This window comes from Rhinatrema bivittatum, chromosome 1 (assembly GCF_901001135.1).
Source record: "Rhinatrema bivittatum chromosome 1, aRhiBiv1.1, whole genome shotgun sequence".
NCBI lineage: Eukaryota > Metazoa > Chordata > Amphibia > Gymnophiona > Rhinatrematidae > Rhinatrema > Rhinatrema bivittatum.
In genome coordinates this window covers 778,467,705-778,492,669 of record NC_042615.1, presented here as the reverse complement: position 1 = coordinate 778,492,669, position 24,965 = coordinate 778,467,705, and the positions used below count along the sequence as shown (strand labels likewise).

The 24,965-nt window shown below is 41.0% G+C and overlaps 1 protein-coding gene and 1 long non-coding RNA gene across 5 annotated transcripts in view; one reads left to right on the top strand and one right to left on the bottom strand.

Annotated features, from left to right (window-relative positions):
- Positions 1–540: 540 nt before the first annotated feature.
- Positions 541–10,019, bottom strand: LOC115077700. Of its 4 annotated transcripts, none has more exons than XR_003852978.1 (5): positions 9,622–10,019; positions 8,492–8,529; positions 1,358–1,565; positions 1,153–1,232; positions 541–1,068 (listed from the first exon to the last, which is right to left on the bottom strand). It is a non-coding gene; the product is annotated as an uncharacterized LOC115077700 (long non-coding RNA). The 4 variants fall into 4 exon arrangements; XR_003852980.1 differs by having other exon boundaries at positions 9,884–10,019; XR_003852979.1 differs by having other exon boundaries at positions 9,888–10,019.
- A 97-nt stretch (positions 10,020–10,116) lies between these two features.
- SMAD4 (SMAD family member 4) overlaps positions 10,117–24,965 on the top strand; it is a 180,898-nt gene continuing 166,049 nt past the window's right edge. The window contains exon 1 of the mRNA XM_029579983.1: positions 10,117–10,412. The gene's annotated coding sequence lies outside the window, so the exon portion shown is untranslated. The remainder of the gene's footprint in view (positions 10,413–24,965) is intronic.

Below are 24,965 nucleotides of genomic sequence, written 5' to 3'. Positions count from 1 at the left end.
GCCATTCTCCAAAGTAGTCTTCCATGAACATGGAACAGAAGTATGTTTAGCATTTCTGCTTTTCCCTTGTCTCTCTCCACACATTATTCCATGTCACCTTTAAATATTAAATTTCTCCTAGTCTTCCTACTGTCTGATATATTTGAAAAAAAGTTTTCACACCTTGCTTTACCACTTTAGTTAGTTTTAATTTCACTTCCACTTTTGTCAACCTGTTTTTTTTTGGTCTCTTTCAGCTTTACCAGATACATTAGAACATAAGATATGCCATTTTGAGTCAGAACAAGGTTCATCGAGCCCCGCATCCTGTCTCTGATAGTTGCCAGTCTGGGTCACAACTAGACAGCAGACTGCCAGAAGTATATTTACTTGTTACTTACTCCCAAGAACAGCATTAGTTGATTGATTATTACTCTATTTTAAAAAGATGTTAAGGCCCAAAATATCAACTGTCTGCTTAGACCTTCAGTTATAAAATCAATATCGAGAGAATGATTATGCTACAATATACTTCAACTTATCTTTTTTTTAATAAAAAAAGTTAATTAAAATTTTCATAGATTTGCACAGTCTCAAAATAAATATGGATAAATATACACTCTTCAAATGTCATTAAATGTGATCAACATACATAAACATGTTTTTAGTTATGACATAAAAAATAAAAAAAACATACAAACTGTCGTCAATCACTCTCACCAGTCATATTACGATCCCATATATCCTTCTCATTAATATAATAGTACATATGTAAATATATAACAATTCAAGTGATAATTTCATGCAATGTTACTACAGTAATATACTAGTAACAAAGTTCACCAAGATGTCAAAAACAGATAACATTTTAAAGCGTGCTTCGCATATTTGAATTGTATTCCTCTTCATAAATTATACTTTTTGCCAGAAGGTGAAAACATGCCGCTTCTTCAAAAGATTCTCACTTGTAGCTATCTTCTGCCAACTATAGCAAACGTGTGACAATGATCAAGCTTTAAAAATTGTAATTCCTGACAACGCTGTCTTCATTTCACTTTAAAAAAGGCTTCATTGGGGAATAACTAAGAACTATAACATATATAAAATATGGTTATAAAAATATTCCCTCTAAAAAAAAAAGTAATAAATATAATAATTATAAAAATGCAGTACCTTATATTGTCCAAGTTTTTTTTATGTGTATGATCGGTTTATCTCCAATGCGACTGTCTTTGCATATTATCACAAATCACCTCGAACAAAATTAAAAAATATAAACACACACTAAATTTACATCATATAAAAAATTTAATTTGACATATAAATATTAATACAATTTCAAAATGAATATAGTGTACCTGCTAACAACCGTGCCTACCTTTGTATCTTGTTCTCGTCAGAAAGACACTTCAAACATCAACAGTTCAACATGCGTACCATGGCGTGTTATGCCTTTAAATAGTGCGGGAATGTTAAGATGTCAATCTTAATAAACCTTAGTCACCTCAAATACCTAGATTTTGGAAAAGAATTGGTGATAGTGCCATTCCACCCTCTTCCACTTGTGTGGTTGATTATCCTGCTGTCTACAGAAAAAAAAAAAATTCTTTAAGATGTGTGACCTACATTTTTTCTAATTTTATTTTTAGCAGTTTTGAATATTTACAAATTAGGATATGAATACAGTAAATGCAAATTACATCAATAAAACAAAGAATCATTACTGTACAGAGACCACTATTGAAAGAAGAGATGAAAAAAAGAAAAAGATATAAAAAGCAAAGGAGTAACCACTAACTGAGAAGTCAAATAGAAAAAGTAAAACGTCCATTCGTCTTCCACAGATGACAATGAATCCTCCAATTTCATCTCAGATACCTAGTGGTGACCGTCAATAAAAACCTCCAGTTGTTCTGGATCAAGAAACGCATGTCAATTTTAGTTAAAGGTATTTATTTTCTACTTATAGCAATACAGCAGTGCTAAGTTGATTATAAAAATACATAAAACAATACACTTACAAGCTAAAACAAGTCATCAAACAACACAATACATATCCAGAAATCACAAGCAAAGAGCACACAACTGCTTTAACTCAGATTAGAGGCAAATTGGTATTTTTTTTTTTTTTGGGGGGGGGGGGGGAGCATATGTGATATACCAATCACAAATCACTGAAGAAATAACAGGGTGGCTTTAACCACAGAGACGGATAACAGGGCTACAGCCAAATCTTCAGATCCAGGTTCAATATTCAAATTTTTCATCCCAAAGGTTTCCATTATTCCATGCCCTGTCAATTCCCTTTTTATTAGGTAAATAAAATGCTTTAGTAATTGATGGTAGAACTGTTTTCAGAAACCTCAAGAATTTATTATAAATAATTATTAAACATATCTTTAGCAGAAATATTAGATAATGTCCCTTCAAAAGAATTTCATCTTTATACTCTATAAAGGTTCTTGCACTTGTATATGTAGGCAATCATATACCATTTACAAAGACCTGGATGTGTTTTTGGAAGTCTGCGATTGCTGTGACGGGCAGAAGGCACATTAATTTCAATTAATAGAAGCTTTGATGACTGACACTATTGGCACAAGTTTAAAACTTGTCCACCTGGCTAAGATGGTGAGACGGACAGTGAAATGCTAAGAGAAATTAGGGAAGCTAACCATATTGGTAGTGCAGTAATAATATGAGATTTCAATTACCCCAATATTGACTGGGTAAATGTAACATCTGGACATGATAGAGAGATAAAGTTCCTGGATGGAATAAATGACAGTTTCATGGAGCAATTGGTTCAGGAACTGATGAGAGAGGGAGAAAATTTAGATCTAATTCTCAGTGGAGCACAGGATTTGGTGAGAGGTAACAGAGGTGGAGCCGCTTGGCAATAGTGATCATAATATGATCAAATTTGAATTAATGACAGGAAGGGCACAGTAAGTAAATCTATGGCTCTAGTGCTAACTTTCAAAAGGGAAACTTTGATAAAATGAGAAAAATAGAAAAAACTGAAAGGAGCAGCTACAAAGGTAAAACGTCTGCAAGAGGCATGGACATTGTTTAAAAAAACAAACAAAACCATCCTAGAAGCACAGTCCAGATGTATTCCACACATTAATAAAGGTGGAAGGAAGGCAAAATGATTACTGGCATGGTTAAAAGGTGAGGTGAAAGAGGCTATATTAGCCAAAAGATCTTCATTAAAAAATTGGAAGAAGGATCCAACAGAAGAAAATAGGAGAAAGCATAAGCGCTTGCAAGTTAAATGTAAGACATTGATAAGACAGGCTAAGAGAGAATTTGAAAAGAAGTTGGTCGCAGAGGCAAAAACTCACAATAAAAACTTTAAAAAATATATCCGAAGCAAAAAGCCTGCGAGGGAGTCAGTTGAACTGTTAGATGATCGAGGGGTTAAAGGGGCACTTAGAGAAGATAAGGCCATCATTGAAAGATTAAACAATTTCTTTATTTCGGTGTTTAGTGAAGAGGATGTTGGGGAGATATCCATTCCAGAGAAGGTTTTCATGGGTAGTGATTCAGATGAACTGAACCAAATCACAGTGAACCTAGAAGATGTGGTAGGCCTGATTGACAAACTGAAGAGCAGTAAAATCACCTGGACCAGATGGTATACACCTCAGGGTTCTGAAGGAACTAAGAAATTAAATTTCAGGTCTGTTAGTTAAAATTTGAAACCTATCATTAAAATCATCCATTGTACCTGAAGACTGGAGGGTGGCTAATGCAACCCCAATATTTAAAAAGGGTTCCAGGGCAATCCAGGAAACTACAGACCAGTTAGCCTGACTTCAGTGCCAGGAAAAATAGTGGAAAGTGTTCTAAAGATCAAAATCACAGAACATATAGAAAGACATGGTTTAATGGAACAAATTCAGCATGGCTTTACACAAACAAAGTCTTGCCTCACAAATCTGCTTCATTTTTTTGAAGGGGTTAATAAACATATGAACTGGTGGATGTAGTGCATTTGGATTTTCAAAAAGCATTTGACAAAGTTCCTCTTGAATGGCTTCTAAGAAAAGTAAAAAATCATGGGAAGCAAACAGAATGTTAGGAATTATTAGGAAGGGAATGGTGAATAAAACCGATGATGTAATAATGCCTCTGTATTGCTCCATGGTAAGACCTCACCTTGAATACTGTGTACAATTCTGGTCACCGCATCTCAAGAAAGATATAGTTGCAATGGAGAAGGTACAGAAAAGGGTGACCAAAATGATAAAAGGGGATGGAACAGCTCCCTTATGAGGAAGACTAAAGAGGTTAGGGCTGTTCAGCTTGGAGAAGAGACAGATATGATAGAGGTCTTTAAAATCATTAGAGGTCTAGAGCGGGTAAATGTGAATTTACCCGTTCTCCATGAAGTTAGCATGTGGCACATTTAAAACTAAATCGGAGAAAATTCTTTTTCACTCAGCACACAATTAAACTCTGGAATTTGTTGCCAGGGGATGTGGTTAGTGCAGTTACTGTAGCTGGATTTAAAAAAGGTTTGGATAAGTTCTTGGAGGAGAAGTCTATTACCTGCTATTAATCAAATTGACTTAGTAATAGCAGTGGCTGTTTTCTAGCATCAGTAATGTGGTATATACTTAGTTTTTGGGTACTTGCCAGGTACTTGTAGCCTGGATTGGCCACTGTGGAAACAGGATGCTGGGCTTGATGGACCCTTTGTCTGATCCAGTATGGCATCTTCTTATGTTCTTGACATGTATCTGATGCCACAAGTGGATAAACTGATTGAGCGTCTGGGATCAGTCTAGTTCATCTCTACCTGCCGGAAGTGAAGGCAGACAAAGTCACTATTTAACTTGTGCTGTGAACAGAATGCCCTGAAGCAGCAGTTTAAGTTGCAAAACATGGCCATGTCGCCATTGTTTGTCCATCAAGAGCCTTGAAAAGATAATTATTGGTGTCTAAGTGTCATGGGATTGTATAAAACATTTCTATAAGTGTAATGGGATCATTAAATAAAATAAGAACTGTGTGCAATGAACTGGTATTAGAATAAGAATAATTTTGGACCAGAAAAAAAGAAACATTCCTTTGTGCAATGCACTGATAGTAGATGTTGAAGACAAATTTTGAATAAGAGAAAGAAACGTTTTGTGTCAAAGGAGGATAAGCGCAAGCACTTTATGACCGTCTAGGCTTTATGGAACAGTACAATACAAAATTAAGTAGCCTTGTTAAATGTGAAGATGGCTAGAGAATGGATAATTGACACTGAGTGCACAAAAACGGCCACGTACGTGATTAAGTGGGCTGAGTGGGAGCTATACAAATTTTAAATGGCCAGAAACAATAGGCAGCAAAGGACTTTGTTACAACTCCTTGTTAGCGGCAGGAGTCTGGAGAGAGAAAGAATGTCAGCACCCATTTTCAGTGCGCGTCTTATTGCATCTGCCCCTAAGAGTTACACTACTCAGTCAGTAGGAATCTGACAGATATTATAAATGTGTGAGAGCCATCAGAATTGTTGCTAATTACAAGAAACATTTTTAAAAAGCTAAATTAGCTCTCTGTCGCATTTACATGTCTAAATTCACCATCATGTTGAAAGTAATTTATTCGAGCCACAAAATGATGGCAGTTGTACTCCTATTCTCATGTGAGGAGCACGGCTCAGCGTCCCTTCCTGTCAACATGGCCAGATTTTAAATGGGATTTGTATTCTAAAATAAGATAACTGTAGCCCAAAACCAGCTCAAGTAACGTGGGGAAAGGGAAGTCCCTAGCCCCAAAGTATCCCAATCTTCAGGAGGATCAAATAAAGTTATTATAAATGGTATTTTTAATAATTATTTTATTTCTGATGAATTAAAGCACACAACCTTATAGTGTATTTACAATTATGTCAACAGTTGGATATGCAAAACTGCATAAATACAATAAATACTGAAACAAACCCCTCCCTCATCACTTGGTAATGTCAGAATGCCTGTGCATGCTTAGTCCAATTGGGAATGAATAGTTCTGACTTTGAAAGGTTATTTGCCAAACCTGATTCATCTACATCCCCCTTCTGCAATTAAATTGTTTCCCAAAGGTTTTAGAAAGGTGGGTGGGGGGAGAGATAGGGAAGAAGGGTGAAAGAAATCAATAAAAAAGCAACAAGAGACTTACATCTCCAATATAGCTACTTTACCAATATCCCTCCCCAGTCTTCTTTCTTTCTGTACAATGTGCCCAAAAGCCTCTCCATCTCTCCCACCCCCCACCATTTCCAGATCTCAGCACTATTGAGTGTGCATATTGTATAATTACACAGGTTGGCACACCTGAAGTGGGGGCAGCGGTCTGCAGAGTTGGCAATGGCCTGGTACGGGGCCTACATGCCCTGGATGGTACTTTCAGTCGGGCAGGTCCAATCACAGTGATGTCAGCACGGGAACATCAAGAGGGTGTTGGGCTGTGGCACCTGAACTTGATGTCATCTTCTGAAGAGAAGCACCGAGTGACAGGCCCTGAGCATGAAGCCCAACAGACTTAAGCCACTACCACATCAGTGGAGCAAACACGGACCCTGTCGGCATTATTTTTTCCTTGTTCCATGCCGCTGATGATGTGCCACCCCTGCACAGCCAATTGCGAGGTTGAGAGCAGCAGGGGCAGCGATGCTGCATCAGCAAGATGACTTGAGTTCCTCCAGTGGCAAGGTTCAAGGGGGAGCAAGGGGCAGCCGAGGCAAAGTCTGGCTACTTGGTACTACTGGTGTCTCTTTTCTGCTAGTGTATGGCTCCTGTGGTGTCCAGTTGATTACATGTTGTTCTTGCAGGACCTACGTCCAGGACCAGAGGAACCATACATTAGGTGGGTCACACTTCTCACTGCTATGGAAATCTAGAAGCAGAACCAGGAGAGGCAGCACCCAAATAGGAGGCAGTGTACCTATAGTGCATGTGTGAATGTGCATGTGAATGAGAGACAGTGTATGTATGTGTGAGTGAGAGCATATATTTGAATGCAAGAGTGTGTATATGCGATAGAGGGAAAGAGTGTATATGTGCAGGCCTGGATTTAGGTATACGCAACTGCCTCTGGTGCCAAATTTTGATAGGTGCTGGAGCATTGCCACTGCTGCTATGTCTTGATCTGGGCCTGCATCGCAGCTGCCTATTTCAATTGGCACTCTCCTGATCCTGCAAAGCAGCAGCTGCAGCAATCTAAAAGAAATTCAACACAAGGCCTGCAGCCCGCAGCCACACTTTCAAAGCCCTGCCTCGTGCACAGGTTTCCAGAGTAAAAGGAAACCCATATGGGAGGAGGGGGTAGGGTCTTGAGTGTGCGGCTGCAGTTTCCATGCTGAATTTCTTTTGGATTGCTGATGTTGCTGCTTCACAGGATCAGGAGAGCACAGATTTAAATAAGTGGCTGGGAATTGAACCCCCCCCCCCCCCCCCATATCTCAGGAAAGAAGGCGGGTAATCCCCCTGCCCATGGGTGTTGGCAATACAAATCCGGCCCTGTATATGTGAAATAATGGGAGTGTGTATATGAGAGCACATGAATGAGGGAGAGAGAATGAGCAATCTTGTGAGAGTGCATGACTGAGGGAAGGAGAAGGAGAAAACATGTGAGATTTGTTGAGAAGAGTAGTAGACGTACCCTCTCTAATACATACCCTGTTTCCCCGAAAATAAGACATCCCCCGAAAATAAGACCTAGTAGAGGTTTTGCTGAATTGCTAAATATAAGACCTCCCCCGAAAGTAAGACCTAGCAAAGTTTTTATTTGGGAGCATGCCCATCGCACAGAACACCAGAGCATGCAGCTGTGATTTTTTTACCCTGCAGGATTCAGTTAGTTGTCATCACAAACCAGCATAACCAGACAACTATTCAGAATATGATAAATGTTCATTTTTTTGTTCAACAATATATGTGAATTCTTCTTCATGGAAAAATAAGACATCCCCTGAAAATAAGGCCTAGTGCATCTTTGGTAGCAAAAATTAATATAAGACACTGTCTTATTTTCGGGGAAACACGGTACATATTCATTCACTCACTCACATGCTCACAAACACCCTCCCTCTCTCACAGACACACTCCCTTTCTCTCATTCACACACATGCTCTCTCACTCTCTCTAATTTTAATAAAATGTAATATATGAGAGGAGAAAGTTCGTCCTATTTTGCAACAGTTTCTGGGACAGATGTACTGACTTAAGTCAGTTCTCTGACAGAAGAGCCAGAGTGGAATCACCTAGACTATCCACTCTGAGTTGTAACAGCCTCTATTTAGAGAAGAGAAAAAACCTTTATGACCCCACATCCAATGGGGACACAGTTAAAAAGCAACCCTGTTGCAAACTAAAATGTCCTGTAGATGTTCTAGGACATCAGGATATCCATGGCTTTGTAGTATCCAGCCTCAGCATCGTTGAGGAGACCTAAACCTTAAGGGGCAACAAAAAATAAAAGGTGGTGTGTGTCTGGGTAACATACAAAGATTTCATAACATCTGATTCCTCACCTTTTTTCATTTTTTCTCTTTTAGTTCACTAATTTGATCTGTGGAGGAAGAGATTTTGCTTCAATTTAGTTACAGGAGGTTTCCTTTGTTTTTAGTTTGTCAGGAACGTCCTCATTTGAGTATGTAGTACTTTAGGTAGTGCATATGACCTAAACATTACTATGTCTATCCTCTTAACTAGAATTAAGAAACAAACAAACCACTAGATGACAATAAATAGCTAATTTGTTCTAGATTTTTGGGAAAAAAAAAAGGAGTGAACAAGCAGGCACGCTGGATCATATTTATTCTCTTTATTACCATTAAGGAAGAGGTTTGACTCCTTTGATGTTTATGTGGAGGTCACCTCAGGAGGCTAGAAGAAAGTTTGTGCACCTCCCTTTCCTCCAATCATGGGTTGGGGCACTGTCAATTTTTTTTAAATATATTTAAGAATTTTTACAATAGCTTTGCAAATGCAATGAAAGAAAAGTCAGCTTAATTCAAAAATATAAAAAATAAATAGGAATACAAAAAAAAACAAACCAAAACAACCCACAGAAAAATTATTATTCTCATGTAAGGCTCTAAAGGGGGTTTCTAGTTGACATAGCAATACAAGGAAAACAGTACAATATAGACAACTAATATCCAATAAACCCAGGTAGTTTTTAAAGTTTAGATTGCTAGAAGGAGCTGGGCTTATTTTTACGGACCGGGACAGAGATTGAATGAATTCGGGGTGGGGTGGGTGAAGCACAAGAATTGTTCATACAGGGCACAAAAAAACTAACACTGGTCCTACTCCTCTCTCTGCCGCAAATACTCTCTTTTCCTCTACTTCCTTACCAGCTCATTGCCCCTCACCCCATCCCCTCTGCCCCTCACATCCTCACTCCCCTCTTGCCGCCACCTTTCGCTACTTATTCTACCTTTGACAGTGCACCAATATCGCCACGCTCGACCTTCTCTATCTTTGCCCTCTTTTCATGGTGTTCAACATCCTTTCTTTTTCCTCCAACCCCCTTTCTAGCCCTCTCTTCTACTCCATTTGTACTATAGTGCTACTTTCTTCCCCCCAGAGAGCGAATCCTTAAGCAAGCAAACAAACAAACAAAAAAAAGACTTCTTCCCTTGACCTCGCCTCTTACCTCTGTCTCCTGTTCCCAAGCAGCAGCTGGGTTAGGAGGCTTCAAGAGGGTAAAGGGGGGACGTTAGCTGCCTTGGGTTCAGTGGCGAACCCAGCAGCGAAAGCTCGGGTTTCTCAGAAGCTGCAGGGAGCACGGCGAGGTAAAAGCGGAGGCAATATGCTGGAAGTGCGCTCCCTCTCTGCCACTGCTTCTTCCTTTCCTTCCCTCCCCCCTTTTATTATTATTTTTTTTAAATAACAATTGTCTTTCTTCTATAATGCACCTACGCCATGGGCTCCTCTGGGCGCTGCAGGCTGCCGTTTTGGCTCGCCCCAGCTGCCTTCCCCCCTTGGTCTCCTTTTCCTTTTTCTCATGCTCTTTAACACGCTTCAGTTAGCCGTGCCAGGCCTTTGCGTACAGTGAGTCACTTCTGCACCTGCCCCGCCGTTCCTGTCTCCTCTGATTGGCTGCTGCTGCCGATGAGTCATCACTCTGCGACTGCTGGCTGGCCTGCGTCAGACGCAGCAAAAAGGCGCCAGCAACATAGAGTACTGTTGTTAGCGCTCAGCTGGCCAGTCCCAAACTAGCCATACCCGCATACAATTATTTTCCCCGCACCCCGGGAAAAAAAGTTGCCTAGTTGGGAAGGAAGTAGCCCACTCTGGTAACATTGGGTCACGTAGCTTGTCGGTGTGTACTGTACGATTGGCTGCTGACTCTCCCCATCCCTGTGTGTTCTGCTGCCCCAGCTGTGTTTGTTCTTTATGAGTCGGAGTGGAGTGGCGGGGTCCAGACTCAGCAGTGAATCAGTGGTGAGTAGGCGGGTGGGCTTGTGTGGTAACTCCTATTTCAACTTGAGGACGCGAGCAGGGGTGGGGGATGCATGCAGCATGGTGCATGTTTATTAGCCTCTTGGAGCCCCGCACAGAGAAAGGAGACTAGAGATTTAGACTCAATGAAGAAAAGGAGTCCCCACTGTGCTGACAGCACACCAAACGGTGGGGGATAGATGGGGTTAAGGGGTCGACTTCCAGCAGTGGGTGAGGGCTAAGAATTACTTTGCTTTCCTGGTGAAATGCTTGGTTGGGGGAGGGGGCTGCATTGTTTTGCTTTCCTGGTGAAATGCTTGGGGGAGGGGGCTGGATTGTTTTGCTTTCCTGGTGAAATGCTTGGGGGAGGGGGCTGGATTGTTTAGCTTTCCTGGTGAAATGCGTGGAGAGGGGGCTGGATTGTTTTGTTTTCCTTGTGAAATGCTTGGAGAGGGGGCTGGATTGTTTTGTTTTCCTGGTGAAATGCTTGGAGAGGGGGCTGGATTGTTTTGCTTTCCTGGTGAAATGCTTGGGGGGGAGGGGGCTGGATTGTTTTGTTTTCCTGGTGAAATGCTTGGGGGGAGGGGCCTGGATTGTTCTGCTTTCCTGGTGAAATGCTTAGGGGAGGGGGCTGGATTGTTTTGCTTTCCTGGTGAAATGCTTGGGGGGGGGGGGGGGGGCTGGATTGTTTTGCTTTCCTGGTGAAATGCTTGGGGGGGAGGGGGCTGGATTGTTTTGCTTTCCTGGTGAAATGCTTGGGGGGGGGGGGGGGGGCTGGATTGTTTTGCTTTCCTGGTGAAATGCTTGGGGGGGAGAGGGGGCTGGATTGTTTTGCTTTCCTGGTGAAATTCTTGGGGGGGAGGGGGCTGGATTGTTTTGCTTTCCTGGTGGAGTGCTTTACGATGGGGAGGGGGCTGGATTGCTTTGCTTTCCTGTTAAAATGTTTGTGAGGAGGAAGGGTTACTGAATTGCTTTGTTTCCTGGTGATGGGGGCTGAACTGCTTTGTTTCTTGGTGAAGGATGGAGTTTGTATTACTGTTGGTATCCACCTCTTTTGAGAGATGGCATTAGGTGTGATCAAGATGATATCACTTCTAGTGTCAAATAACCAGGTAGACTGTATTTTCTAAGATAACACTTTTGAAAGATAGCACTCCTAACAGACTGGGACTAAAACTATTGTCCATCATACATAGGGACCTTCAGTTTTGGTTTTTAAATTATTTTATTTTGGCTAGGAATTTATCAGGGTTTATTTTGACAAGAATGAAAATGGGAGAGAATCAATGGAAAAGAAAATTACTTACTACTTTTCCTGGTGAATATCAGAGTTTTTAGTATGGTGGATAGAAATGAGGACAGGAATACAAATTAAACAGATTATTTTAAAAAAACAGAATTTACCGTTTGCCTGCTGTAGAAATAAAAGCCACCTCCAAATAGTTATGTCACCATGGATTAATAAATCCTCAAAAGATAACCTTTTTTGTTGAATCAACAGTTTACTTTTGAATACAATCCTGAGCATATAAACATTTGCATTGAATGAATAGGTCAAATAATTGTACTGGGCCACCACAGGCATGGCCTGGCAATATCTATGTCCTGAAGATGCAGATATATTTACACAGGTGTGCAGTGGATACAGTTTTCTTTACATCTCAATCTCTTTTAGCAAGGATACGGTGGAACCTTTCCAATAAGAAGAGCTTTCCACCTGCAGTTGTAATTCCTGTTGACAGGATGGATGCAGCTTCACTTCCACTTAACTTTTACTTTGAATGATTTTTTTTTTTATTAGGCATGTGCAAATGTTCAAAATCAGAAGATGGGTGTTCGAGAAACCTGTATATGGAACCGTGCTTGTATCATCCTTAGTGCAAGGCAGCCTTTTGCATTCAATGAATGCATATTCTTATAATCATTTACCAGATGTGTAGGCAAATCTTTTTCATATTTTAAATTTTTTTTTCTTTATGCAATTAAAATAATATAATGGCAGCTCACATGCTTTTTCAATAGGTCCCAAACTGTCTTTCAATCTTCAACTCTTAAAATTATCATGTCCCCATGCATAAAGGGTAGTACTGTTGATAAAGAGACTAAAACTTTGAGTACTTAGCTTTTAGCATTACTTTACTTTCCTGCCCAACTCGATTGTGTGGGAGCTCTTTAAAGAAGATCATGGGGAGTCCAGCCTGACACCGTTTAGTGTTTCGACATCCTTCGTGTCTGCTTTAGGGACCAATCTTGTAAAAGTTGGAGGTAATTTGCAGTTTTAGGACAGTGCAATATGACTACCATGGAACCTCTTGGTATTTGTAGATAATACTAAGTATGTGCAAATGACTGCAAGTACATTTAGCCTCTGTAAACTCTGACTTGAAGTCGAAGGAGACTTCCCTAAAAAAAACTGTTCACTGAGATATCACAGTCCACCATAGTGTGACTTCGAGAACTACAAATACTGTCTACAAATGTAAATATAATTCCAACCAAAGCGATATCCTAAATTAGTGCTGCTGAACAGAACTTATTTGTTGTGAAAGCTTTGACTATAAGCTGTAAGTGTAAAGCTTGCTTGTAGTAATATGTTTTTACACTTAGTAAAAACATTTAAAAAAAAAGTTCATTGACTGTTCAGAACAATAATACCACTTTGGCTGGGACTATATTAACATGCATCTAATGCATAAATCTTCATCTTTTGGTTCAGTTTGATTTTTGTTAGATAAGGAAGTGTTGCTCCTTTTTTTGGAGTTTATCTATGTGTCCTTGCAGACATTTGGGGGACATCAGTGAAATTTCCAAAAGTCCTGTGAAGCATAGGCTCGCAGCAATGTTTTTTTAAAGTGTCTTTTCCGAGGTTTGTTCTTCTGCAGTCTTGGATGTAGCCAGATTTAGAGAACACAGTCTCCAAATCAGCTGAGCCAGGTGGGACACAGAGGATGCATGAAGCAGCACGGCTCAATGTTGGAAAGTCGGTGCGGTGGATTTTCCAGAATTCAAGAGGAGTTGATGGTTTTGCTGTCCAGAACAGGCATTGCCATGTGTACATGGAATTCATTTACCCATTTATCACATCTATCATTTGAAGCATAGCATGAAAATAGTCTTGAAATGTATCCGTTGAGGCCACACTTTTGTGATGAGGGACAAACTGCACAATTATTTTCCAGAGTGATGCATCGCTGGGAAAAGCTTCAGGGGACAGTAGCTTCCCACTTCTTTGATAACTGTTCATGAAAACTTTGAAAACAATTGGTGAGTGTGTCCTGCTCATCAACTGGTATCATGGACATGAAAAGATTTTTTTTCCCTGGAATCGCTCCATATGTGCTTTTGTGAGAAAGTTCTGCAGTGATATTGTTAGCCACAATGTCATACACTTCTGTATTAGAAGAGAAAGCAGGTTGCTCAGAACAGGATTCCAGTTTCTTCTGCGTTTCATACAGTGGTTGAAGTGTTTCAATCAGAAATTCAAGCCTTGTATGAAGGTTTTGCCTAGCTTCTTGTGTAGTTGCTTACATTTTCGTTTTTTTTGGTTTTTCCACTGTTGAACTCTTTTTTTATGGTCTGAAAGACGCATTAAGACCTGTCATGCTTTTTGAGCACACTGTGCGGCCAAAAACAAACTGAACCAGGAATAGTAACGCTGCATTCAAACATTATCTCTTTACAGATATCAAAAGAGGATTTTTGTTGTATTGGAATGCTTGAGAACTACAGCAAATCAATTATGAACCTCTTTAAATCGCCCCTTTTTGGAGTAGACATTGCATGAGAGACAGCAACATGTAGTAGTAGGTGGGCAGAGCAAGACAAACAAAGCAATTCAGATTTTTCATTTGGCTTTACATCTTATTTATTTATTGAAATGTTTTATATACCATCATTCCATGTGAGAATCATTAGATCATAACGGTTTATGGGTAAAACATTCATAATTACAGTGAGTGTTACAAGGTGGACAAACATTCGTAATAAGCGGAAGTATTATAATGGTAGACATATATCCTGAAAACATAACTAGGTTATAGGGGTTTGCTGGGGGTGGGGATTTATTGTATGAACTTTGAGCAGTTGGATGCTGAGTTGCAATTCACTGCTGCCACTTTCTTCCAGGAAAGATCATATGAATTAAGTTTTACTGACACAAGATGCTACTGTTTGGCTGTTTGCTGACATTACATATTGCAGATTTGCTTCTCCATAAGAAAAAAATTAAAAAATGAAAACAAGATCACTATGGTGGTGAACATCTAGTGCTTCATCAAAAATCAAAGAATTAATCACATTTCCAGTCAACTTCCTTTTAATTTAGTTGGTAAGGGCAAGATCATTCTCTTCCAAATACTTCTTGATCAGGTTGATTGAATTTCATAAGCATTTTGCAGCTGGACAGAAGTTTTAAAAACATTTCTCCAAAGGACCCATCAGCAAGGCCTAGAGCTGCCCTGAAAACACATAACACACATTACATTACGCTGATCTCTCTCTTTCTGCCATGAATGAAATTCCAGTTTTTATTTTCCCCATCTAATTTTAAATGTCGTTTGCTCTTAAATGTTTTTTCATTCGGACACGCCAGGTAGAAATGTTGATGCCATACCATTTGCAGCATAAACATTCCATTTCCCTTCCTCCTCCTATTTTGGGTTTCTTTAAAACTTTCAAAACCCTCATTCTGTTCCGAGATATATCGTGCTACAGGTACTCATTTTCTTCCCATTTTAGTGTGGATCTTCAGCGCTGCCCCAGCAAATCCATGCAGGCCTATGCAGTGCGGACGCGCTAAAACTGTGCATCCAAACTGGGTGCCCGCCTTCCTAACACGGGCCCATCGACATCTCCTGGGCCTGCGATGCAAAGGGCAAATGAGCTGCTGCGTTAAAAAGGAGGCGCTAAGGGAAATTGTGCATCCCTAGCGCCTCACTGGCATCGAGTGTCCAAGAGAAGTGGCTGTGCGCGGGTTAGGGAAATGAGCGCCCGTTTTCCTAACCTGACCGCCGGCAAGACTTTAAAAAAAAAAAAAAATTATATTTACCTGACTCCCTTTCTTTGGTTCCTCCATCCTAATATTGCCACGATATTAAGTCAGAGGAACTCCTGCTCCGGGCAGGTGTTCATTTTGAGAGTAAAAATTTGCGTGTTGGGCGTACATTTATTTTTTACATAAGTGGGTTACAGCTAATATTAGCCTCAGCAACATGAATTTTCATATGATGAGCATTATTAGCAACATGACACTGTTAATCTCTTAGTAACATGACTCTTTGTCCCTTTTAATCTCCCGCTCTCTGGAAGAGCCTATTATTATTTGTTCTGTTGATCCCAGTTCTTGTATCCCTTGTTTGATATAGTGCATTCTTACATGCTTGTTCTCATTTTACTGTAAACCGAAGTGATATGCAATTTTTTACATGAATATCGGCATATAAAAGTGCTAAATAAATAAATATTAGCTGCACGCTGGTTTGGATGCAAGTTTTGGATGCACTAATCCCCTTAAGGCTGGATTTTAAATACTCCCCGTGTGTAAAAAAACGGGGGTTACTGGTGTGGCCGGGCCTTGCATGCGCTGCACGCATTTTAGAAGAGGCCCAGCCGTGTGCATAACCCCTGTTATGCGCACAAGAGCCAGGTCTCTGTGAAGGGGCGGACTGGGGAGCGGAGCGGAGCTGGGTGGCCGGCTGTCGGCGTGCGCAAGTTACTTCACGTCGGGCCTAGAAATAACTTGCAAAATAAAAGGTAAATAAATTTAAAAATGGGTTTTAGAGGGTGGGAAGGGAGGTTAGGGTAGGGGGTAGGAAAATTCCCTCCCAGTCCGCTCCTAAATTGGAGCGGACTGGGAGGAAACCGGGGAAGGCCCAGATGCGTTGCCGTGCGAATGTTGCCAAAATCGACCCCCACTTGCATGCGCCACCCCCAATTTTATAATATGCGCACATGGATGCGCGTGTGTATTTTAAAAAAAATCTAGCCCTTATTGCATAAGGGGTTATGGACGCACATCCCAAATGCGTTGCCAAACACTCGTTAACCTGTGTGCTAGGCTCGGCACTTGATATTGCTTCGGCCTGAAAGAGTAGTAGGCTGGAAAAATGAAGGATAGACTTGGTTGGATGGTGGACATGAGATTCATCAACTGTTCCCTGTCAACATCATACCTTCTCTCCCTATTGCCATTCTCTTGCTTACCTCACTCTGATCCTAGGTTCTTCATCTAATCTATCCTACTAAAATCCTATAGAAACACAGAAACATGATGGCAGAAGAAGACTGTATGGTTCTTCTGGTCTGCCTGTCTGCCCAAGTAATTTAGTTTTATAAAATCCCATCCTTCCCTTAGAAATCCCCTGTATTTTTCTCATGCTTTCTTGAATTCTGATACTGTTTTTGTCTCCACCACCTCCACTGGGATTCTCTTCCATGCATCCACTACCCTTTCTGAAAATAAATATTTCCTAAGATTACTTCTGAGTCTACTCCCTTTTACCCTTATCCCATGATCCCTCCATTCTAGAGCTTCCTTTCCTGTGCATGGAGAACTTTGAGATATTTAAATGTCTCTATCATTTCCCTTTCTCACCTTTATTCTAGTGTGTACGTGTTTAGATATTTACATGTGTCCTCGTATGCTTTAGAACAAAGACCACTGACCATTTTAGTAGCCATCCTCTGGACCAACTCCATCCTGTTTTATATGGTTTTGATGGTGCGGTCTACAGAACTGTGCACAGTATTTCAAATCTGGACTCACCAGTGACCTATACAGGGGCAATATCACCTCCCTTTTTCTGCTGACCATTCCTCTCCCTATGCAGCCAAGCATCTTTCTGGCTTTTGCGGTTGCTTTAGTCACCTGATTGACCACCTTAAGAATATTAGATACAACCCCCTTCCCCCAGATCTCACTCTTTTGTGCTTAGAAGAATTTCACCTCCAATGCTGTCCCTCTCCCTTGGGTTTTTGCATTCTAAATGCATTACTCTGCATTTTTTTGTAGCATTAAATCTTAGTTGCCAGAACCTAGGCCATTCCTTGAGCTTCCCTAATTTCCCTCCTTATGTTTTCCACACCTTCCTGACTGACCACCTTGTTTCAGGCATTGATATCATCAGCAAAATGACAAACCGTTTCCGACAATCCTTCTGCTATGTGGCTCACTAAAATTTGAAAAGAACCGGTCCAAGGACCAATCCCTGAGACACACCCAGCTCCTAAGAGAAAACAATTTATTTACCTTTTGTTGCCTGACACTCGGCCGGTTTCTAACCCAGTCAGTCGCTCTAGGTCCCATACCAAGGGTGTTCAATTTATTTATAAGTCTCCAGTGTCAAAGGCCTTATTGATATCCAAGTACAAACATCTAAAGCTCTCCCTTCTTCCGATTCTCTGGTCACCCAATGAAAGAACTTGATCAGATTCGTCTGACAAGATTTACCTCTGGTAAAACCAAGCTGCCTTTAATCTTCCAATCCATTGGATTCCAAAAACTGCACTTTCCTCTGTTTTAGCAGCGATTCCATTAATTTGCTCACCACAGAAGTCAGACTAACTGGCCTATAATTCCCAGTCTCTTCCTTACTTCCACTTTTATGAATAGGAACCACATCTGCACACCTTCAGTCCAGGACATTTCAAAGTTCCTTTAGAGCTTTCAGGGGTATCTCAGCTGGCCCCATGCCTTACCTACTTTGTTGAGTTAGCTCCTCACAAACACACTGTTCTGAAAATCGACTGAGATTTACCTCATTTCCAGTCTTATTTATGTTCATTTTATGTGGGCCTGCTCCAGGCTCTTCCACAGTGAACACTGACCAGAAATATTTAGAAATGTTTTTCCCCTCAGCCTCTACATATTCCTCCTTTTCACCTTGGAGTCTCACAATGCCATTATCTAAAAAAAAAAAAAAAAGTCTTGTCCTTCCGTTTTACCGTAGTTTCTATATTTTTAAGCTCTTGGAGCTATTAATCAAGTTTACTGATTAATTGCATCAGTAGCATGGGATCTTCTTAGTGTTTGGGTAATTGCCAGGTACCTGTAACCTGGATTGGCCACTGTTGGAAACAGGACGCTGGGCTTGACGGACCCTTGGTCTGACCCAGTATGGCAATTTCTTATATTCTTATATTCTTCTATTTGAATTTTTGCATTCCTGACCTCTTTCTCAGCTTCTCTTAACTTTTCCAAATATTATCACTGCCTTTCCCTTTCTGGAATCTCTTATGAATGTAACCTTTCCTCCCTTACTTTTTCAGCTCCTTCTTTAGTGGCCTCTATCTCTTTCCTTTATTTACTTTCCTAGAAAAAAGATTAGTTACTCTTATAATATCTTCTTTTAATTTTGCCCACTGCTCTTCTGCTTCCCCTAGATTTTCCCATCCAGCTAACAATTCCTTCAGGTACTCCCGCATTTTAAGAAAGTTCATTTTCCTGAAGTCTAGAAATGTTTTACTTACCTTAGGATTTTGTTCACCCATCCCTGATGATAAAGCCCTCCTCAAATTTACTTTTGCTTCTCTTTTCCCTGGACCTACAATCTCCACTCCACCACTGTGAAATCTTTTTATCGCTATTGATGCAAATCTTTTCCAAGCCCAGCATCGCAGTCATCCTCATGAGGATTGTGACTCTGCAACGTGATTGCCTCACCCCACTGCTAGCAGGAAGAAAGTGGCACTTGTCTGCCGCTTCCATGCTACTGGGGCTGTAGCCGGAGCCAGCCCTTCCATCCCTCCTGCGCTTTGGCAAAACAAAAGTGAGATCTGGCAGGGGTAGGTTTGGGATCCCGAAGATCCAGTAGTATAGTGGTCAGAGCAATGGACTGAGAACCAGGGAAGCCAGGATTCAAATCCTATTCATGCTGATTGTGACCTTGGGAAAGTCACTTTACCCTCCATTGCCTCACTTCACGTACAAACCTAGATGGCAAGCTCTTCAGGGACATTAAAAATACCTACTGTACCTGGATGTATCTTGCTTTGAGCTACCTGTAAGGAATTGTAAGAGTAGCCTGTGGGTTACAGCCCCCTCTCTCTCTCTCTGAGAAGTGACAGTGCTACTGAAGATTACCATTTATGTACCTTTTATATGCGATCCAAGAAGCCCAGGAAAGGATGTCTGTTTATATCAGAACTGGACCTTTTAATTCTCAGACATTTCAGATTTGCTACTTATGCTGGGTAAGAAACTTATTACAATCCTTAACTCAACATATACTTATAATTATAAAAGCTTAGTATATTGTAGGTGAACTCAGAGCCATACATATCAGAATAACCTTGACTTGCTTAGGAAGTTATTAATAAGCTAACTGTCCCCATAACTTTAGAAGAGTGGAGGAGTAGCCTAGTGGTTAGCGCAGCAGGCTACGACCCCGGGAAACCAGGGTTTATATCCTGCTGACACTCCTTGTGACTTTGGGCAAGTCACTTTAACTTCCAATGTAGATTTTTTACAATCTACAAAATTAGATTGTAAGCCCTGTAGGGATAAGGAAATACCTATAGTACCTGAATGTAATCCGCTTTGACGAACACTTTGAAGTGCTGAAAAGCGGAAATCTAAATAAATACCATCAGTTTCTCCACTGGAGATGTCTGTGTTGCTAGTCTTGAGAGAGCTGGAGTTCATGGAGGCTGTCTTTTTGATGGAAGCACACGTCAGTGGCTCTGTTGCTAGGAGGACTTATTTGAAAAGACATGTTCAACTTGAGCTGCTAGGCAGCAGGCAGGAGACTCTTTTACATACAGTGACCCCAGTATGCTGAAGCTTGTTTGCTGGGCTGTAGGGAGGGCCAGAGAGCGATGGCTCAGGTGTCGTCTTCTGGTGGTGTTAATGGACCATCTTTATCACCACCCACTCAAGCCCTCTCTCATGCTGTTTTTAAAAGCGGGAGCGTGCACTTCAGGTAGTAAGACATTACTCCCCTGGCTGGTGCACTTCAGGTAGTAAGACATTACTCCCCTGGCTGGTGCACTTCAGGTAGTAAGACATTACTCCCCTGGCTGGTGGAAAACGTCAAGAGCAAACATTTGTAGTTTTGACACAGTGTTTGTTTCTTAAAATTCTTACAGCAACCTATGATTATTCAAGCCCAGAGTTGCAAGGGCTTGACACTATAAGCCATTATACTACTGAGGCTATGTATGACGGTTGCAAAGTAAGTTTACATTGAGTTCTTTACATAGCTGGATCCTTTTGTATTTTGACAGTTTCTGATTTTTAGCTATCCTGAGTTGTTTAAAAATACTATTGTTTTTAAAAGCCAGCATACGCATATTCAAGAGCTCGTATATAGTCAAACAGGAACACGAAATGGGGTCTCTTCACATCGAACTGCTGAACTGTCCCCCAGCTGAGACCCCTTTTCTTGGAGGGGTCATCTATCCAGTGCGTGATAGCTCCTGGCTAGGCCGCATGACATAGTTGACCAGTGCTACCGACCTAGTTGATGAGGTCTCATTTCTGGATTGGATGATCCAGTTTCTAGGCTGAGCTCTGCTGAAGGTTATATCTACTCTCTCTTACACACACACACCTGGCTTGTATTGTCTTGGGTCAATTCTGTTTCTGGAGAGTTCTTATTCTTTCAGAGAGGCCTAGTTAAATAGTGCATGCTAGCAGATCAGATAACTCAGTCACTTATTGCTATTTCTGCTGAAATACAGGTGAAGCATCCATTTTGTGAAGTCAGAATTCATATTTTGCTGCATGCAATAGAATAAAAACTTTAGATATTCCTCTTATATACCCAGCAATAAAAATGTGAGGTTTTTACAGAAACATAATACAAAATCCAAATATCTAGTTAAATAAATAAAATCCTAACACAAAAAAACTTATACTACAAAGCTTAAATTGTTTAGAAGAGGAGCAAACATAGAAGGAAAAACTCAGTAGAAAACAGTTTTTTCATGTAGGATTGTCCCTCTTCTAAACAATTTAAGTTTTAAAAATTGTAATGCTAGTTTTTTATTTTTGTTTTTTTATGATTCAGATTTTTAGAGAAAACCAGGGCTAGATCCAAATTTCAATGACAGGATTGACTGTGCATGATCAAGCACAGCTGCTTTGGAGGAGCAAATCTAAAAAAGCAGCTAATTATTTGTAGGGAGGTTATAGCGAGTTCTCCCACTTTCCCATTCCTGCCCAACCCGCCTATGTGATCTCTCCATAAATGATTCTACAGATGATCCATATCCCTTTCCCCCTCTCTCCAGCATTTCCCCTCTTTCTCTACATATCCTTCTGTTCTTTCACTATCTGCCTTTGTTCCAAAAATCTCCTTCCCACGGTTTCCTCCAAGAATCCCCCAAAACTCCTCTCCCTCAATAATTTCCCCCAGAAATACCTTGTCCCTGCAAGAATCCCCTATCCCCTTCAAAGAATCACCCATATCACTTTGCTTGTTTGGGCCTTCTTGTTTGGTTACACTTGTTAATCCCCTAAGTTCCATGTAAACTGGCCTGATGTGAATTCCATTCGTGAAGTCCGGTATAGAAATATATATTAAATAAATAAATAAATAAATATATCTCTCCCCAACTCTTTCCTTCCCGACCCCCCAGAAACCCCTCTCTTCCAAGAGTATTTGTCCTTCCCAGCTTTGGTAGCTCCAGGCTACTCTTCTGTCTTTTTTCGGCAGCATGCTAATGTTCCCGTGCTCTGCAGTGTGCAGCCCTGCGCTGCATGTCAGAGTTTGCGCTGAGCCGGAGAGGCACGAATCCTGCTAGGTAGTGCTTCTGATGGTGGTGGGTGACTATGAAGCCATGGTCTGGCCAATGTGATGATGCTTTTGTGCCAGCCCTCCCCCAGAGCTGAACCAGTGGCCTGACCCTTCTCCTGATGGTGGCCAAGTTCTTCTACAGGAGTCATGCAGGCTGCGTGTGCATGACCTCATCTCCATGTGCCAGCTGGGCTTTCACCTAAGCAATGGCTTCCTGGCTGTGAGAGATGAGGTCATCAGAATTGAGCCTGCAAGGCACCTCCTGGCTCCTGTAGGAGAGTGTGGCTTGCGTTGGGAGAAGGTCTGAGGCACATTTCCACCATTTGGGGGAGAGTGGGGCTTGAAATACAGCAGGCTCTTCTGCCGGCACTGGCTTCGGGGAGCTTCAGAAATGCTGCCTCCACAGGTGTCTTAGATAGATAAACTTCGGGTGAAAATTGGTTTAATCAAATTTCACCTTTAGAAAAGACTTGAAATTTACAGGTGAAAACAATGGTCCTTAAACATACAGCATACTTAATTTAGGTTTTACAGAAATGGCTTGACCTCTGCATCATTTGTGCCTCTTCACAAGCTGCTGAAATTTGACAGCAACATGACTGATGGCTAAAAGCACCTGCTGCATTTTGCATCTATATATTCAAAGTTTATTTTATTTATTTATTTATTTACTTAAAGGCTTTTATATACCGATGTTCATGTACTAGTACATACCGCGTCGGTTTACATAGAACCAAAGTTGGAAATTACATCAAACAAGTGGGTACAAATAACAGGGCTAACTTCGTAAGAACTTAGAACTTATAGATAAAGCAGAGAACAAGAATTAAATTATTATAAATCATTATAAATAAATACCCATAATTGCAAATAATTACAAATAACAGTCAACAAAAAGTTAGGTTTACATCAGACTTAATAAGCATGAGTACAGCATAACGTACATCTAACAGGTGGAATCATGAGGCAAAGTTATAAGATGAAATAGTTACGGCATCAGACATCTAGTGTAAGGGATTATGAAATGCGAGAATAAGTCTAGCCCTGAGTCATGGCTCGGGGAGAGATCTTTAAGTGAAGACTTTTGTGAAAAGCCAAGTTTTGAGCTTCTTTTTGAACGTTCGACTACAAGTTTCAAGACGAAGGTCAGTGGGGAGGGCATTCCAGTGAAAGGGGCTGGCAGTCGAGAATGCACGTTTCTTGAGCAATGACTTGGCTGGAGGTGCATATAAGGTGGCTAAGTAGCTGGTTCTGATTGGTCTTGATGATACGTGAGGACGAAGTGGGCAGCTTAGATCTAGCGAAGTTTGGGAATGAATGGTCTTGTGGGTTATGGTTAGTACTTTGAATATGATTCTGGATTTGATAGGGAGCCAGTGTAGGTTTTTTAGTATAGGTGTGATGTGTTCTCCTCTACTAGTGTTGGTTAGAATCCTGGCAGCCGAGTTCTGCAACATTTGTAGTGGTTTGGTGGTAATAGTTGGAAAACCAATTAGCAGAGAGCTGCAGTAATCAATTTTTGAAAATAGAATTGTTTGGAGGACTGTTCTAAAGTCCTGAAAATGGAGGAGAGGTTTCAACTTTTTCAATATGTGCAGTTTGTGAAAGCATTCTTTCGTTGTGTTCTTGACAAATTTTTTGAGATTCAGCCTATTGTCGATAGTAATGCCAAGGTCTCTTGCGTGTGTGGGGTGATCATTAGCGGTGGGATTAGGTTGTTGTTAGCCTGAAAGTTGTCATCCAGAGTGATCAGCATAAGTTCCGTTTTTGACGTATTGAGTACTAAGTTAAGGCTAGTGAGGAGGGAGTTTATGGACTGTAGACAATTGTTCCCGAAGTTAATGGTGTTTGAGATGGAGTCGGTGATTAGCAGCAAAATCTGGACATCGTCGGCGTATATGAAGTGTGTGACCTTAAGACTTGAGAGCAGATGACATAGGGGGAGAAGATAGATGTTAAAAAGGGTAGGGGAAGAGGGAGGATCCTTGAGGGACTCCGAGAGTGGACTTGACCGGGTGAGAATCCTTGTTGCTTATTCTGACCTTGTATGTCCTATTGTTAAGGAATGATCTGAACCATTCAAGGGCTGATCCTGAGATGCCTATGTCTGAGAGCCGGTTGATTAGGATAGTATGTTTTACGGTGTCAAATGCTGCAGATATGTCGAAGTGCCAGGAGGTAGGGAGTCTTTTTCTCCAGCCCAGTGAGGACGCTATCTGTCAGTGAGATTAAGAGGGATTCGGTACTGAGGGATTTGCGGATTCCGAATTGGGCTGTTGTCTTCTAGGTATTCCGACAACTGTTTAACTATTCTCTCCATAAGTTTGGCGACAAACGGTAGGTTAGCAATGGGGCGAAAATTGGCCGGGTCTGCAGGGTTCAGGTTGGGTTTCTTGAGGAGAGGTTTGAGGGTGGCTAGTTTCAGCATGTCTGGTACTAATCCTTGGGTTAGCGAGCGATTGATGATCTCTGCTAAGGGCTTCGCAATGATGTTTGGGATAGTGAGTAGTAATTTAGATGGAATGGAATCTATTGGATGAGTGGAGGGTTTCATCTTATTGAGAATCGATTCAATTTCGAGTGCGGAAGTGGGTTCAAATGATTCTAGGTTTGCTTTCTGGCTGAAGGGGGGAGCGTAGAGAGAAGGAGGTTCTATATTATACGTTGCCAGAGGAGCTATTAGATTAAGGATTTTGTTTTTGAAAAATTGTGCGACCTCTGTGCATCTGGATTGTGCTTGATCATCAGGGATAACTGGTGAGGTGGGTTTTGTGAGCTCTGAGACATATGAGAACAGCGCTTTGGCATTGAAGGAAAAATT